The following is a 17,751-nucleotide window of genomic DNA, read 5'->3' as shown; positions in this document are numbered from 1 at the left end:
CCTGATCTCCCGGTGGCACAGCACTTCAAAACCCCCTCCCATTCCGAAGACTCAGTCTGAAGAAGGGTTTTGGCCTGAAACGTTGCCTATTTCCTTCGCTCCATAGATGCTGCTGCACCTGCTGAGTTTCTCCAGCATTGTTATCTACCTTCGATTTTCCAACATCTGCAATTCCTTCTTAAACAGCTAGGCATCATGTTTGGCACAGATATTGTAGGCTGCAAAATAAAATGATCCTTTTCTAAGCTGAAACAGTGCAGTTCTTACATTTTGATTTTCTGGATTTTCTGCCCTTATTTCAGATTTCCTGCACAATGTTGCATTGAAGCAGTTTGATAATGTAATTGAAGGAATTGTCAATGCCACCATTAGCCCAGCACCCTATTCTCTTTCACTTCCATTGTACATTACAACACTAAAATGCAGCCTTGGTTTGTTTTCTAAATAGGATATTGCCCCTCTGACAAAGGATGCTATTTCCCCAAGAGTGAAGATATTAATTTTATCCTCTGAACGTGTTAAAACAACATATTAATTGTTTGCATTGCAGAGGGATCAATCATTGTTCGTTAATTTTATGAGGCTCTTTGCATTGAAGTTTATTAAAGTAAACAACACTTACAAGTCAGAACAAATACATTAGCATTTAATTGATTAAATCTGATGCACTGTTGCTTTCTAAGGATTTCTAGGATTTACTAACATATTTTACTCATTTTGATGGGGTCTTCTCAATGGGTTTCTAAACACAGACATCCGTAGTTTCTGAGTTAAGGGCCTGTCCCACTTAGATGATTTTTCAGTAGACTGCCGGCGACTATCACGTTTGTGGCACTTGCCAGAAAAACCGGGAACTGGAACAGTGACTGTCAGAGTGGAACACACACACGCACACACACAAACACATGGTAAAGGCGGCGGCCAGCGAAAGCGGGGGAGTGACCATACTGAGTCCATGACTAGTTCCCAGAATTTGGGAACTCCTAGTGACCATGAAGGACACTCACCAGAGACCACCAGCGAACATGCGGCACATATGTGGTGATCATGAGGCGATCGCAGTCTCCTACACTCGCCTAAAAAGTTGCCCAAGTGGGACAGGCTCTTTATGTTACTGTATTGAAATTAGGATAATGCAACAATTATGGTATGCATGCTGGCATGTTGGCATGGGACTACGCATTTGAGACTGCACGACAATGTGCATATGCTCTTGGAGCCCACAGAATATGTAACATTAACAAAAATAGAAGTACCAATCCACAGAAATAAAAAGGGTAAGCACACATTATCATATTCACAGAACCATGGAGACGTACAGCACAGGAAGATGCAGTTTATCCATACCAACTGAAACAAAAGTATTCACACAGATTCCACTTTCCAGCTCTGTTGATCATTTATGGGTGAAAATTCATTCACCTGAGCCATTTATTGTCCTCAGCCTCCCCAACTCTTAAAAATAGGCATGGCCTATTCTATCTTACATAATAGTTAAATTAATCCAGATTTGACAACTATTGTAACCGCATTTCCATCTCATTTTTCCTGCTGTGCACAGTGCTCCAGCTGTGAGCAGCTCATGTGGAACATGAATCCTCTACTCTCATACTGTAGGTCTTGGCTGGTGAGGCGAAGTACTCAGTGTATCTTCAGGCATCTGTGGACCCAAACTCCATTCCCTATTCTTTTACCTTTTGCAATATCTTATCCTTTACCTTGGATTGTGTCTTTTGCTTTGCCATGCACTTCCTGGGATGAAGTTCTGTTCCGCTCATCTAATGAGCCCATTGACATCATCCTGAAATCTTCATCCTATTCCACTCTCTGCAAACTTCTTCATCAAGCTCACCTTATTCAGAAGCATTTAAGATACAAATATTGGTTTTGGCTTAATTTGAGGACATTACTGAGGATGAAGGATTTTTGTCTTCTCTTGTTAATGATTTAATACCAATTGATACAAAACTTGCATCATTTGGATTATTTTGATGTTGTACCTGATTTATTAATTTTATGAACTGCAGAGTGTTGTAAATAGTTGCTCCAGTGACTTTGGTTCAATCCTTTCCTCCGGTGTTGTCTATGTGGGGTGCGCATGTTCTTGTAACCGCATGGGTCTTTCCTGAGTACGCTAATTTCCCCCCACATCCCAGAGATGTGTGGTTAGTTAGTTAAATATGTTGCCTTAGTGTGTAGGTGAGTAATAGAATCGGGGTGGAGTTGATAGGAATCTGGAGAGAATAAAGTGAGTTTGAAGAGGGGCATGAGGAACGCCAAAGCAGCCTATAAGCAAAGGATTGAGAGTCACTTCAACAACTCAGACTCCGTTGCATATGGCAAGGTATACGGCACATCACCAATGACAAGACCAATACCAACAAAGCCACCAGAAACAGTGCCTCTCTGGCAGAACAGCTCAACCACTTATTTGGCTGCCATGAGAGAAGAGAGACGGTCATGCCCACTACTCTAGCTCCAACACCCAACAGCCAGACACTCATCATATGCACTCATCATATCACACACACACTACGGAATGTTAACATAAGGAAGGCAGGTGGTCCGTACGGAGTCCCAGGACAGGTTCTCAGAGACTGTGCTGATGAGTTAACTGACGTATTTACAAACATTTTCGATCAATCCCTGGCACAATGCATGATCCCCACATGCCTAAAAACATCGGAAATAGTGCCAGTTCCGAAGCAGACAGCCATAACCTGTCTCAACGACTACAGGCTAGTTGTACTAACACCAATAATCATGAAGTGCTTGGAGAGATTAGTCCTTAAGCACATCAAGGCCGCTCTCCCATCAACCCTGGATCCACACCAATATGTGTACAGAGCTAACAGATCAACAGATGACACCTTTGCCACTGCCCTCCATACTGTACTGCTTCACCTAGAAAAACAGGGAGCATATGCACGACTGCTATTTGTAGATTACAGCTCTGCATTCAACACAACCATACCCAGTAGACTGGTCTCCAAGGTGTCCGACCTAGGCTTCGAACACAACATCTGCCTTTGGATTAAGGTCTTCCTAACGTACTGGCCACAGTCAGTCAGAATGGGACCTCACCACTCCCCCACTGTGACACTCAGCACAGGAGCTCCACAAGGCTGTGTGCTGAGCCCCCTCCTCTACTCCCTCTATATCTACACTGCTTACCGACCCACAGCATGAACACCATCATTAAATTTGCAGACAACACGACAGTGGCGGGGTTGATCATTAACGGCGATGAGTCAGCTTAGAGAGAGGAGGTACAGAGGTTAATAGGCTGGTGCTCAGAGAACAATACCAAGAAAACAAAATAGCTCATTATTGACTTCAGGAAGAAGCAAGGTGACCATCCCCCACTGCACATAAATGGAGTAAGAGTGGACAGAGTCTCCAGTTTCAGGTTCCTGGGCACCCACATCTCAGGTGGTCAACTAACATGAACTCCCTGGTGAAGAAGGCACAACACCGGCTTTACTTCCTAAGATCACTCAGGAAAGTCAACTTGCCACAACAGCTGCTAGTGTTGTTCTACCGCTGCGCCATAGAGAGTGTTCTGACACATGGCATCCTGGTGTGGTATGGCTTCAGTTCTATACTGATGCCATACTGATGCCATTCAAAGAAGTCTCTGCAGAGAGTCATCAACACAGCCCAGAAGATCACCAACACACATCTGCCTGCCCTGGAAGAGAGCTATAGCTCTTGTTGCTTGCGAAGGGCATCACGCATCCTAAAGTACTCATCTCATCCCGCACATCACTTGTTTGCCCTACTGCCCTCAGGAAAGCGTTACAGGTCCATCATTTCAAACACCACAAGATTAACAAACAGTTTCTACCCCAAGGCCATCACCACTCTGAACTCTGCACTGAATACACATCCCCCATAGCCAATATTTTGTACTGCTATAACACTATACTGTGAAATATTGCACATTCTGACAACAAAAATTTTATTGCCATTATTATTTGTCGTTATTATTTATCTGATATGTTGGAGCTCCGCTCGGGCAGTGCGCCTAAAATTTCGTTGTATGTATTTACAATGACAATAAAGTGCATTATTATTATTATTATTATTATTATTATTATTATTATTATTGTTATTAATGTTGGATAAGAGAAAATTGCGATTTAATGGTGGGTATGAGCTCAGTGTTTCTTTGGAATATGACTTCGACTATGAACTTGAGTTTAACATATAGGCCAATGGCCTTCAATTAGTTTTATTCGAACCAATTCTGATATCGGCTAACTTGTACATTATAGGGGTCATCCCATTTTTTCTGAAATATTTTGTATTCTTCTTCAGCAACCAATGACTAACTAGTTGTGAGTCACATTTTTGACTGTTCTAAACTGTTTATTGCTGCCTGTGTGTTTGTAAGAAGAAAAGAACACACTGAGTGATCATTAGCTTAGATGTGTTAATAATCATTAAAATTCGGATCCTCGCAGCAATTTAAAATTACCCACTTTTGTTTCTCAAATTATTCCAAACTACCTTCTGTTTGTTGATTATTATCACTAAATGACCAAGAAATTCAGATGCAGAATACATGACTTTTATGGACTGTAGGTTTGATTTAAAGTCTAAAAATAATCATATCAGTGTGATTTTATCTCAGGCACACAACATAATCTAACTCTTGATCATGTGTGTGTGATATGCTCAAACATGTACAAGCACAGGTGACTTCCATCATTTCAAACTCCCGAATGATATATTGACTAAGAAATAATTTCAAATATATGCAATTGAAGTTAGTTGAAGTTGACATACAGTATTGACAATGTCTGAATGTTTAGAACTCATCTTTCCTGAACCATGAAGTGAAAGTTACTTTCTCTGAATTGGGACATGAATGCTTTAGTAATTGTACCACTGGGCCTCCAACATGACCAGCAGGAGAGCGGCCAAGTTTAAAGCCTCAATCACACAGAGAATGTCAAACAAGGATGGTTAGAAGTGCTTAAGAAGGAACTGCAGATGCTGGAAAATCGAAGGTAGACAAAAGTGCTGGAGAAACTCAGTGGGTGAGGCAGCATCTATGGAGCAAAGGAAATAGGCAACGTTTCGTGCCGAAACCCTTCTTCAGACAAGTGCTATACCACTAATTGTCTTTTTTTTAACCTAACACCACCTCCTTTGGGAACAATGTATTCAAAGGCAAAGTGATGTGGTGACAGAGAGTTAATAATAATAATAATAATAATAATAATAATAATAATAATAATAATAATAATAATAATAATAATAATATATTTTATTGTCATTGCACATAAGTGCATCGAGATTTGGGTATGCAGCTTCCATCCGACATCATAACTTAAGTAACTACTAAAATTTAGGTTTAGATGCCCCGAGAACATGGTTTGTACAAAGAACATTACAACAGTAAAATAGTCAAAGCAGACTAAAGTGCAGATGTGTCTGTGCGACCTGACCATCCAAGGGAGACAGTCCGTGGGGGTGGGGGGCACTCAACAGGGCCGGTTCAGAGCAGCTATAGCTCTAACACCTTCTGAGCCACAACTATTAGCCAAGACGTGTCGAGGTAAAGGCCGCTGATGCCTTGAGCTTCTTAGTCTTTATTCCAGGTGTAAGGATTCATCAATGCCTCCATTGTATATGGAACATTACAGATAATCTTTGTTCAGGAAAAAGGAGATTAATTTGTTTTTTTCTGGAAAACAGAGCAGCAGGTTATGTGGAGACCAAGATTTGGATCCAGGATTTACAAGGATCTCAGGAATGGTGGACAACATCCTTGTGTCACCTCGCATGCCAACCCAAACAGCTTCATGAACAGCAAAGACTAGCAGCTTCGGAACATCTAGAATGTGTGTTTAAATCAACAAAAATGTTTTTAAATGATTTAAATCAACAAAAGAGCCTGTATCTGGGAAGCTTCTACAAGTTCCTGAAGCAGTCTGCAGTGTTTACTATATTTCTGCAGATATCCCAACTTGATAGCTCCTGGGGAAGAAGACCTATCCTTACATTCCATTCTGGTGTACTGATTATGGTGGGAGCACAATGCTATCTACAACCATAAACCATGAGCGACTTGGTGAAGAGTGTCATTTGGATTCTCAAATGTTGTTTCCTGAACAACCCAGGAAGGACCATGTGGTACTGGCCAATGAAGGTCTCTTGCTTCTTTGCTGCATACATCACAATCCCACTATCATGGGAATACAGCCCTTGCTTTTAGTGCAGCATTAGGAGGAGGAAGGTGGGAAATGATTTATGCAGAATGGGATCTGTGTCCCACCAATACAAGGCAGAAACAACAATGAAGTACATTCCTAAGTGCAGCAAGACCTTGGCACCATTTGAATGTTTCTTCATGGTTCATCTGACCATTTCCAGATGACTTTCAAGTGTATTATCTTTATCCATTCCAAAACAACATCAAGGAAACACCATTGACCAGAAAGATACCTGTTCCAAGAACTTAACCAGCATGTCTCTATGAAGACAAAAGTATACATAAGCCTCAATTTGCTACATAACTTTGACACTGCTGCAATTTAAACATTTGGTTCCATTTGATATTGGAATTATGGAAATAATAAATTTCATTACATTATCTCATTGATGATCAGAGGGACGGCTAGGCATTAGGAAATTCTTGATCTTAATGTCCTCCACTCCATATCCATGCAACTAGCATAAAGGAATATTACCTTTACCAAAATTCTGTTGATTCTGGAATCATCTCAGCAGATTGGAGGATAGCCAATGTAATAGCATAGTTTAAGTAAAGAGGTGGAGGTAAAATAGATCATTGCCCATTAGTTAGCCTGATATCTGCTGACAAAATGTAATAATTCATTACTAAGTATACAGTAACAGGGCACTTAGAGAAAATGGTAATATGATTAGCCAGTCACCATAGTTTCATGAAGGGAAAGTAGAGTTTGGCAGAGTTTTTAAAGACGTAACTATGACAGGGAATCAATGGAAGTAGCATACTTGGATTTTTTAAAGCCATTTGAAAAATTACGAACAAAATTTTGTTTCATTAAATAAAGGAGCACGAGGTTGAGGTTTAGCATGTTAGTGTAAAGGGCTAGTTCATGGGCAGAAAGCTGAAAGTAGGAGTAATCAGCACATTTTCAGGTTAACAGATGGTTACTTGTAAAGGACCTGAGAGGCCAGTCATGGTAATTAAAGTACTCACGATGTATATTAATGCCCTATATCTAAATCATTAATGCCTACTCTGAAAAATCAACATAAAACAGTCCCAACTGTAATAATTTAATATCATCCTGCGTCCATTTCAGTATTTCAATTCTAATTTTAGAATAATTTCTTAATTTGATTCTATTGATCCTCTACAGTGTTTGCCATTGAGTATTCCTCCAATTCAAATTATGTAAGAGTTCAGGATCGCATCCAAAATGAAAATTAACTTAAAAATCATTGTTTGTTCTTCATGATTCAAGTATCTCAATTGGTTAGATCATACTTGGAATGATCTCTTTAGTTGTAAGCAAACTAACAGCTTGAGAGAAAACAAGACTGTGGTGTGACCCAACTTAAGGATTTTGAATGCTTTTTATAGGGGAGGTTGATAAATTATTTCTACTTCCAAGAAACAGAAGGTAAGATAGTCACCAAATAAGGAACTCAGAAGAACCTTTTAATGAGTACTAGACCAAGTGCAGACCCGTTGGGTCTGTTCCTCCAATTCCCGGTTGCGGTGGGGGGGGGGGCGGCATGTGGCATCACACTCACTAGCCACCCCCACACACACGCTAACTACCGTTGCTTGATATAATATTAATATTATTAAGAGAGGGGGGGTAGAGAGTGAGGGCAGAGAGAGAATGGAGGGGAGGGGGGAGAGAGGGGGAGGGGAGAAGGGAGGGAGGGAGGGAGGGAGAAGGGGGGGAAACGGAGGGGGGAAGAAGGGAGGGGGGAGAGGGGTAGGGCCGCCCAGCAGCCGTCCGCCGCAGCTCTGGGCCTCAGTTCCATGGCCTCGACATCCTTGGCACATCCTCTCTGTACCCACGGAGCCAGCCGATTATCTCCGGGGCATCACAGAGGACCGATTCCCGAATGCTTCAGACCCTGAGTACGGGGAGTGGGGGGAGGGTGGAGTGGGCAGGCGGGCGTGGTCCCCAGTGAGCCTGCGGGCCGCCAACGAGGCACGGAGCAATCTGAGGAATCTGGGGAAGTGGAGGAGAGCCGGGCGGCTATTACTCCCTCTGGATCTTTGGTCCGCAGCACAACGGGAGGCAAAAAAAAATGACTTGGGGGACTTGGGGGGGGGGGGGCGTGGGAGAAGGGTGGTGGAAAGTGCGCTTGCGCGTTGAGAGCATCTGCTTTATTTATTCGAGTGCGGGGAGGGGGGGGGGGGGGGGCAGTGCCTCCGTATTGTGAACAACTTTATTAAAAATCTGGAGAAATAATTGATCAAATTTAGGGAGGAGTCGATTTCCGAAATAATAAGTAAAATCGCCACCGCAATATGTAAAAATCTCAGCGTATTTGTGTCTGGTTTTCGAGGAAAAAAAAGTACATTTCAAAGCCACACACACACACACACACACACACACACACACACACACACACACACACACACACACACACACACACACACACACACACACACACACACACACACACACACACACACACACACACATACACACACACGAAGAAGTGAATGGAAGAATATACAGGTGTTTAAATTTAATAGACACAAAATGCTGGAGAAACTCAGCAGGTCAAAGAGACATAGAAAATAGATGCAGGAGTAGGCCATTCGTCCCTTTGATCCAGCATGGCCATTCAATATGATCATGGCTGATCATCCAGAATGAGTACCCTGTTCCTGCTTTCTCACCATATCCCTTGATTATGTTAGCCCTATGAACTACATCTAACTCTCTCTTGAATACATCCAGTGAATTGGCCTCTGACTGAAAGTTTTTCCTCATCTCAGTCCTAAATGGCCTACCCCTTATTCTTAAACTGTGACCCCTGCTTCTGGACTGAATGTTCCCCAACATGGAGAACATTTTTCCTGTATCTAGACTGTCCAATCTCTTAAGAATCGTATATGTTTCTATAAGATTCCCTCTTATCCTTCTAAATTCCAGTGAATATAAGCCCAGTCAATCCATTCTCTCATTATATGTCAGTCTCGCCATACCGGGAATTAACCTGGTGAACATCCCTCAATAGCAAGAATATCCTTCCTCAAATTAGCAGACCAAAGCTGCACACAATATTCCAGGTGCGGCCTCACCAGGGCCCTGTACAACTGCAGTAGGACCTCCTTGCTCCAATACTCAAATCCTCTTGCTACGAAGCAAGAAGCTTTCTTCACTGCCCACTGTACCTGCATGCTTACTTTCACTGACTGATGTACAAGAAAACCTAGGTCTTGTTGCACCACCCCTTTTCCTAATCTTGCACCATTCAGATAATAATCTGCCTTCTTGTTCTTGCCACCAAAATGGATAACCTCCCATTTATCCACATTGTACTGCATCTGCCATGCATCTGCCCACTCACCCAACCTATCCAAGTCACCTTGCAGCCTCATAGCATCTTCCTCGCAGCTCACACTGCCACCCAGCTTTGTGACATCTGCAAACTTGGAGATGCTATTTGAGTCAGGTGTGTTTGAATTTGGTAGGGTAAGTAAAGGTTTATGTTGAACACAGCCCAATTGAACTGTTTTTTGTAATACATTGAGGTGTGTAATTGAAACATCATGATTATGGTGCTATTTTTACTTTTTCTCTTGTCATTTCTTATTGCCAGGTTTTTGGTAACAGATAAAACATGCTAGTTCTTATAATGAAAGCGTACCAAGTGTTGTGATGAATGCAGCTCAGTGGTGATATATGGTGCAGTGAAGGGAGATTGGTCTGATGGTTTTAAAGATAAAATTTAATGTTTAAACACAGTTCAAACTAATATTATGCTTAATTGTTCAGCTTGAATTCTAATTGTTCTTCTGTAAGTATAGTGAGATCTCTGCTATCAAATCACTTTTTGTGCACTAAGCACATGTTTCAAACATATATTAAGAAGCAGTCATTTTTTGAGCTATTGTTAATTAATTGGTACCTTTTGCTCCTCATAAGACATTCTCCTGGGAGAAAATAGAGATAAACTCATAAACCGCATACATCATAAGATTGGTGAATGATAAAGGATTGGCTTCAAAGGACTTAAAAACGACTGATTTTGGAATGTTTTGCTAGCATAGCCATATGGAAAGGAAGTTTCCCCTTATGATGAAGAGCATAATCAGGGGCCATAAGTGTGAGAGACTCATCAAGAAATCTAAGAGGGAACTCAGGAGAAATTTTCAGTAAGAAAGTGAAGCTCACTACCACACAGATAATTTGAATCAAATAGTCCAGATAAATCCAGTGGGGGCGCTGCAATGGCGGCAGCCCTATCAGTAGCGCGTTAGTTTTTTCAACTTTTTTAACTTTTTTAGTATGTTTTAAAGTATGTTTTTAATGTTTCTTTGTGTGTTTTGTGTGGGGGGTGGTGTGGAGGGGTGAGGGGGAAAACTTTTTCCAGGTCGCCTCCCCGTGGCCTAACAGCAAGGATCGGCGCGGCCTTTCCCGGAGACGTGCCCGGGGCTTCAGCGGCGGGCGCAGCGTGGACTCTCGGCATAGAGCAGGCGAGCCCTCGCTGGGGCTCGCTGGAGGGGAGTGCTCCGTTTCGCTGGCCCAGGGCAGCCGGCAGCCTGAAGCAGCGGTCTGCACAGCTCCAGCTGGCGCGGCATCTACAGCCCGGGATCCCTCGTGGGGGACCCAGGGGAAGAAGAAGCCATCACTGCCGGCCCGCGGCCAACTTCTACCGCGGGCCCGGCGTGAACTTACCATCACCCCTGGAGGGGAGCTTCGATCGCCGATCCTGCAGTCTGCGGTGCTTCTGTCTGCGGTGCGGCGGGGACTTTAAATCTCCGACCGCCGGCCTGCGGCCTACACCAACTTAAAGCCGCGGTCTCCGGTGGGGAAGAGCCGACTCTGGACTTACCTGGACTTGTACCTTGTCCTTTTACCATCTGGACGCCTGCAGCAACGGCTGTGGAGGGTTGAGGTCCTGACCACAGGGGGAAATGGAGGAGGACTGGCCAAATTGTGTGCCTTCCACCACAGTGATGAATGCTGTGGTGGATGTTTATGTTAAATTTTTATTGTGTTTTTGTGTGTGTTCTTTATAATTGTACCGCTGCTGACATATTAATTTCACTTGCACTTATGTGCAATGTGACAAATAAACCATATTGTATTGTTGTATTGTAGGACAAGACTATGAAGGAAAAGCAAAGAGGGTTGCAAATTGGATTTAGATGAAAGAAGATGGGAGAAGATGTTGGCAAGGTTGCACCAAATGGCCTGTTTCTATGAAAAAATATCATGAGTAATCCTCTGTAAATAAAGCTTCATGAGAAGATATTTAAAGCAGTACATGCATGACAGATGCCCATGCAACCAAATATGAGAAAAAAATAATTTAAACTTCATTGCAAGTGACTACATTTCAAAAGTATTTGGGAATCATGTCGGGACAGCCCAGAGATGTGAAATAAGGTTTATATCCCCCCCCTTTCTCCTTTTCTATCTCTCCCATTTCTTCCCATCTGGTCCTTCTTACTCTCTGTTACCCCCTCTTTTTTTAAACCCCTATATCTTTCTTTCTTCAGCATTCATCAGTCCCACACAGCAGGAATAAAAAAGGGAACACATCTGAGGCTGACACATCTAATAACCTAATGCTATCTTCACTTAATTCAGTAGAATGAATCACACACACACAGATCTTACTGTACTTTACTAAATTATCATACATTTTCCACTGTGCAAAGTTAAAGAATAAGCATTTGTTGAACTGTCTCTGATTTATTGTGAAATTTAAATACTTTTTCTAACTATGCAATTAAAAAAATATACTAGGTTATTTTGATGGTTAAAATAACATCTCATCTCCATATTAGGAATAGACTAGACTAAATGGGACCCGTTGGGTCCCAGTCACCAAGGGGGGGGGGGGGGGGGGGGGGGGGGGTGTGGGGGGGGGGGGTTGTGGAGTGGGAGGGGAGGTGTGTATGTGGGTGGGAGGGGGTGTGGAGGGGAGGGGGTGTGGAGGGGAGGGGTGTGGAGGAGAGAGGTGTGTGTGTGGGTTGGGGGATGTGGGCAGGAGGTGTGTGGAGGGGGGTATGTGTGGGCAGGGGGTTGTGGGGGGAGGGTGTGTGGGGGGTATGGGGGGCAGGGGTTTGTGGGGGGAGGGGGGTGTGGCAGAGGGGTGCGTGTGGGTAGGGGGAGGGTTGTGAGGTTTGTCAGGGTTGTGAGGGTGTGTGGAAGAGAGGGAGGGATGTGTAGGGGGGGTTGTGGGGGGGATGGGTGTGGGGGGGGAAGGGGGTGAGGGGCAGGGGGGGGGGTGTGGGGGCAGGGAGGGAGAGAGAGCTCAGAGAAAAGACGGGGGAAGAGCCATGAGGGAGAGTGCGGTATCACGGGGAGCGGGGCAGGAGCCAGCGAGGGGGACCAGAGGGGAAGGATTGGCGGTGCGATGGGGACTCTCAGAGGGCTTTGGCCGCTAGCTGCTGCTCACTTCACTGGTCACTGGGCGATTTGCTGGTCGCTAATCGTTCTCCTCCGCCGGGATCAGAGTCTCCTCTTTCTGTTTGGCCACACCGGCGCCATCTCCAACTCCGCACTGGGCTGGGCTGGGGCTGCGCACGCGCAGTTTTAACAGCTTCCACCGATGGGAAGAAAACTTGGTGCAATTGCAGCGCAGCCAGCGCAATAACCTGGCCCTCAACACCAGCAAAACCAAGGAACTGATTGTGGACTTTGGAAGGAGTAGGAGTGGGACCCACAGCCCCATTTATATCAACGGGTCGATGGTTGAAAGGGTCAAGAGCTTCAAATTCCTGGGCGTGCACATCTCTGAAGATCTTTCCTGGTCCGAGAACACTAATGCAATTATCAAGAAAGCTCATCAGCGCCTCTACTTCCTGAGAAGATTAAGGAGAGTCGGTTTGTCAAGGAGGACTCTCTCTAACTTCTACAGGTGCACAGTAGAGAGCATGCTGACCAGTTGCATCGTGGCTTGGTTCGGCAATTTGAGCGCCCTGGAGAGGAAAAGACTACAAAAAGTAATAAACACTGCCCAGTCCATCATCGGCTCTGACCTTCCTTCCATCTAGGGGATTTATCACAGTCACTGCCTCAAAAAGGCTGACAGTATCATCAAAGACCCACACCATCCTGGCTACACACTGCAGGTAGAAGGTACAGGAACCTGAAGACTGCAACAACCAGGTTCAGGAATAGCTACTTCCCCACAGCCATCAGGCTATTAAACCTGGCTCGGACAAAACTCTGATTATTAATAAACCATTATCTGTTATTTGCACTTCATCAGTTTATTTATTCATGTGTGTATATATTTATATTATGGTATATGGACACACTTATCTGTTTTGTAGTAAATGCCTACTATGTTCTGTGTGCTGAAGCAAAGCAAGAATGTCATTGTCCTATACAGGGACACATGACAATAAACTCACTTGAACTTAAACTTGAGAACTATGAGTAAGCTGGCAAAAAATCGTAGCGCTATCGCGTACTGTTTTTGTGCAAATAGCGTGACTGCCAAACCGGAAGATAACAAGATCAGAGTTTTATTTATGTATAGATAGATAATACTTTCAAACAATTAAATAATTAAGAAATGCATTTAATATGTTTTCCTCTAAATTCTCATACCCTTTCCATCAATGATTTCATTCAGTTATTCTTTAGCTCTTCAAAAATTTCAATAATGTAAAGTCGTAATATTGTCACTTCTTTTTTGAGATACCTTGAAAATTGTATTTAATTTGTCATTGAGATAGTTTCAGTTAATTAACATATGATTTTGGCTGTTAAAAACAGTTGCAATCTCCTCTCATGTAGGCATGGTGCTGTTTATGGAATTATCAGATTTGAGACAGAAAGATAGTGCAGAAATAAGTAATTTGTCCCGTTGTACTGGCTCTATCTTCCTTCCTTTCCTCATACTCCTCAGATTTATACCCTTTGAAATACTTTTGAAAGAGTTTATATTTGATTCTGCTTCTACCATTCTTTCAGATGTTACATTCCAGAGTTTAGGAACAGTGTTGATAACTATCAGAAATTAAAGCACATTTTAATTACAAAACTGGAGCTTCATTATTATCCCTGGATGGAATTGGGTCACTAATTTGCTCACACACCAGTTTCTTTCTATTTCTGAATCTTTAATTCCTGATGAGTATTCATGAAACTGGATTCCTAAATATTGTACCTCGCTCATGTAGAGCCGTTCCCAAATAAATACCTACTTTAGCATTTTTATTCAAAACATGATTTGCAGCTTGGCCTTCAATATTACCATTTAGAAACAAACTGAAATAACTCAAAAATATCATAATTGATATTTGGCACAACTATATATTTTTGAATTGGTATTTTTTTAAGTGATAAAGCTTAAATGCGCATCGCTGCAGCTAATTGCAATTTGGTTCTATGATTTAATATTATCTAAGTGACATTCTGGTTGTATATAATACCACAATGTTATCACATACTTGACGAGATAAGTCTGGCAGCAGAGGGTTCCTATCTTATTGACCTCCATTCCATAACTAAGCAACAAAGAACTAAACGTTTGAAACCCTGTTAAAAGTGAGAATAATGTTTATGGATGTTTATTTTTGATTATCACCAAGAACAAAATCTGACTGATTGGATCACATATTTCTGATGAAGGTCTCCTAAGTTTTCTTCCATTTAATTGAACGTTTGGGAAACCAGCCATCACCCATACCAGGTGCCTTTTTTTCCCCCATACTCCTCTTTCCTCTTTACAAGCCCCATACGGGCAAAGTGTGGATGACAGTGGGGATGGGGAAGCTTTATACAAGAAACAGCAAGTTAAATAGAAAAGAATGGGTCTTTCATCTTTGACTGGTTTATCATCTGGAACACAGCCTTGCATTTCAGGAGGACCTTGGAGTAGACCACAAGATCAGGTGAGTGCCATGTTGACTATGTGATTTGTGGGGAAGGTTGATTAGAGGGGGTCTTTGAACCCAGATGAGTTTGAAGATTTGCATGAGCTGCAAAATGGAGTCATAAGTGATCGCAGATGCTGGAATCCTGAGCGAAAAATAAACTTAACAAGTCAGGCAGCATCAATGGAGGGAAATTAGATGACATATTCCTGATGAAAGTCTCCTAACTTTTGTTTCATTTAATTTAATGTTTGGGAAAATAGTCATATCCTACACCACACTATACATTTCCATGCTGCATCAACTGATGAATCCCCCCAGCAGTCTGTTTACTAATTGCTGTTTACTTAGAGCTTCATAGGGTTGGAGAATTATTCACTTGTTCTCTTAGTCAACAAACAAAGCTATGTGGACACCAACCTTGCCTCCCACAAATGCTGCCCCCTTAAATCTTCAAACACTGGGGTTTCCTGAAGCTGGGAGGCCTGATGGTCATATTTTTCAATCACCCTCTTCCCCATTTCATCTGGGCATGTAAGAAGTGATTCTGTTGAGGAACTTGTCAATTCATTGTATATAGAACAAAGAGCTGCTTGTGTTAGTTATAGTCAGCAATCATTTTTAATATTCTCATTGTTTACTGCTGCCATTAAGATAACAAGCTATCACATTCAAATTAAATCTGTACCTTGTCAGGATGACTTCTTCATACTGATGAAGTGAAGAGAAACATAGAGCCATCAGTGGATTTTGGAGATTGTGGGTGTCAAGTGTTCCTGGGCCCTTTAGAATGAAGTAATATAATCCTCCCCGTGTCAGGGAGTTAATATTCAGACATAATTTCAAATAAATTATGACAACTTTCAAATATTTGCAGTATTACTTTAAAATCATATCTGTCCTAGTTCTTTATGCTCACAAAGATAAATCTATCCTCTTTACCCCTCTATTCTTAATAATATTTTACAATCCACACAGTATGATTTGTTTAATCCACATTGTAATGCATCGAGATGTTTAACTAAAATAGAATATAGAAGTGGCCATACTATCTTAAGTATCATATTAAGGACACCGGGAGAGAAACCATTTGATATTTGATCCTCTTTAATATACTGCCATGAGATCATCTTGGATAACAGGCATCTACGTTCCCCATCTCTTTTTACTTTCTTGAGACTACTCTCACTGCAACTCCTTGCTTCACCCACACTTCCCACTCAACCTGCCTCTGTAAATTGCTCTGAGCATGTAGGGAGTGGATGCAGAGGGAGAACACAGAACTTGTGTGAACGAGGGAGTGATGGCTGGTGACCATCTTTGTTGGACCAAAGAGCCATGCTGTATCTCTCAACTAAACTAAACTTTCTCTACAGGTATCCCAGCTGCTCTTTCAGGTGAAATAGAGGTTCACAAGCTTGTCGGTTACATTTAGTGCTCCCAATGTAACCAAGCGTAGACTAGATGATCATTTCACTGAACAATTGCTTAATATTTTAACTCCCCTTCTCATTTCCATAATGGCTGACATTGCCAGAGTGAGGGGACATGCAAAATGGAAGAAGAGCACCTCAAATTTTACTTGTGTAACTTATAGTCCAACAGTATTAACATTGAATTTTGCAGTTTCCTCTCCAGCCCCCCTCTCTCCCGTTTTCCATCTCCAGTGCACCAACTCCACCATCTTCCCCGCCCATCCCTTGTTCTTTTTTTCCTCTCTGTACACTCCTCTCATATCCATCAGTCCCATATTTTATTTTATCCGCTCTTTCCGCTCGCTGTCCTCTTGCACCCATATTTCTCCCTTTCTCCTTTTTATCTGACACTCTTTTGTCTCACCTTTTCACCTCTCTGCTTTGTCACTCTCTCCAACCATCTGTTAATCCAGCTCCCCTCACCTACAGTATATCCGCATATCACTTGTCAGGCTTTTCCGCACTCCCACCTCTCTATTCTTGCTCTCTACCCAATACTCTATCGGTCTGAAAAAGGGTCCTGACCCAAAAAGTTGTCTATCCATTTCCTCCACAGTAGGTAGCTCAAGATGTACAGCAGAATAAAACTTTAGGAATGCTTAAAATGGATGTGTCAATATAACTTTCTTACAAACTGTAGTAATTTCTAATGCTCAGTGAAGCAGCAGACTATGCTCAACCATGCTTCATAAAACCATTGCAATAAGTGACTACATGGTTTGTTTTAGTGTTGTCACATGGGTAGAAATGTAATTCAGTATAATCCCCAAATCCTTGTTTAAATGTGTCATGAGGTTGAAAAGTTAACAATTCAACAGATTTTCAACATTACAGTTCTCCCTCATTATCATCCTAAATTATGCTTTTAGAGGGAATTCAAGAGGGGCAAGAGTAATGGACACTACATTACAGCCAACACTAGGAGCCTTCTGAGAACAACTAGTGTTACTTTTGCATGATTTTCTTTCCTGTTTACACTGCAGTCATGCACTACCAAACACAGTTACAGTAGCATTAAAGCACTGGTGAGCTTTCACTTGCCAGTACAGTATTCTTTATCAAAGCAAGGTGCTGTAAGAACTCAGCAGACAACATCTGTAGAGGGGGATGCATTGACAATGTTTTGCTTTGTGACCTTTCTTCAGCATCAAAAGTCTCTCGTGTCTCCAGTCAGTTCTCTTTCTCAGCTTGTGGAAAAATACAGAGAGGTTTTTAAGTCATCTGAATATCTGATGC

This window comes from Leucoraja erinacea, chromosome 11 (genome assembly GCF_028641065.1).
Source record: "Leucoraja erinacea ecotype New England chromosome 11, Leri_hhj_1, whole genome shotgun sequence".
Taxonomy (NCBI): Eukaryota; Metazoa; Chordata; class Chondrichthyes; order Rajiformes; family Rajidae; genus Leucoraja; species Leucoraja erinaceus.
This window is presented reverse-complemented; position numbering follows the sequence as displayed.